The sequence below is a fragment of the Octodon degus genome, unplaced genomic scaffold (assembly GCF_000260255.1).
Source record: "Octodon degus isolate 3935 unplaced genomic scaffold, OctDeg1.0 scaffold00161, whole genome shotgun sequence".
NCBI classification, from domain to species: Eukaryota; Metazoa; Chordata; class Mammalia; order Rodentia; family Octodontidae; genus Octodon; species Octodon degus.
Window position 1 is genome coordinate 339,075 of NW_004524737.1, and position 1,577 is coordinate 340,651.

Below are 1,577 nucleotides of genomic sequence, written 5' to 3' on the forward strand. Positions count from 1 at the left end.
CAGGATAAAAAGCATATTACCTGAATCTTAGCTTCCATCTTTTCTTACATCATTTCCTACAATGAGTATCTCTTTAAATTAACTCAAAAGAACCTTCAGGGTCAGAATTTAATAGGAATTTTTATTTTGGGTCCTGGCAAATAATTATTTTGGGCTTCATTTTTTTATTTTATGACTCAAATCATGGGTGAATTCAGTGCTTCAAAGTGAATAGAAGTGAATATTTATTTTGTAATAGCAACTCGACACTTGAATTGGTTAATTCTTTAACTTTTTTTTTGTATTTTAGGGAAGGGTCTACAGGGTGTTCAGGGTCTCATTACTAGATTGGACTTGTAGTGATCCTCCTTTTTACAACCTTCTAAGAGCTGGGATTATAGGCATGCACCACCATGCTCTGTCTCAATTGCTCTCTCAGCGTGCCCCAGGGGATCGAACCCCAGCCCCTGCACTACCTTTTTTTTTCTTTAAATGTATTTGGTACATGCAGGGTCTCATTTTGCAGCCTGGGCTCATAATGATCCTTCTGTTTTCTGCCTCCCCAGCACTGGGATTACAGGTGTGCGCCACTGCTCTGTGTCTAGGTGGCCAGCTCAGTGAAGCCAGGGGCAGGCCAATGCAGTATGTAGTGCTGGGAATCAAACCCTGGTCCCTGTCTTTCCCTAAGAGGGCACTTAGTCCACTCAGCTATCTTGGTGGTCCTTGCTTACCATTTAATTTGATATTGTTGTTCCTTTTCACAATGTTAACTTCCATTGTGGCTTTGGAAGTCTTTCTGTGTGAAAAATCAATATGATATGAAAAGACTAATATAGTGTAAATTATATTGTTATGATCTGGCCAGAAAAACTGCTGCATGACTTCATTCAGTTTGTGTTGTAAAAACAAGACAGATTGACACACTGCCAAAAGCAATGCCATGTTTATTTACTAAACCAGGAACCAAAGAAAATTATAAATTGACTCACGAGCGCATGATGCAATATTTAAGAGGGAGAGACAAGTGTCTTGACACATTTTAACTTTATTAAAAAAAAACTCCAATTAATTCTTTGTCATAAATTCAATGTGATCCTAAAGTTCAACAATGGCATGTTCTTTGCCAGCAAACTAATTTGCCAAGAAGTTAACTATTTGGGTTTAAGTAGACATTGGTTCAAATCCTGCACCTGTATCTTAGCATATCTGACTACAAATAAAATATTTGTGCTATAAAATCTTTCCTTTCAGATTTCCCCAAAGTATTGTGTGGCTTAATTAAATAGGAATATATTTCTAAAATATCGATCATGATATATGCAAAAGACATCCAAAATAGTTTTATATTTTCCTTCTTCATTTTTACTAGTTTTCATAAAGTTTTCTTTAATGTTTACTCACCATAAGTTTAGATCAAAATTAACATAACATATTGAATAAGATTATGCTTTGGATGAGTAAACTACATTCTTTCAAATTATGCCCATATTTCTAAGATTCTTCAGGTCTAGATTATGGGTATTTTATTTGATAGAAGAGAGGCATTAAAATAAATACTTGAACATGATAGGGAATCAATTAAATCTGGACTTTGTCCC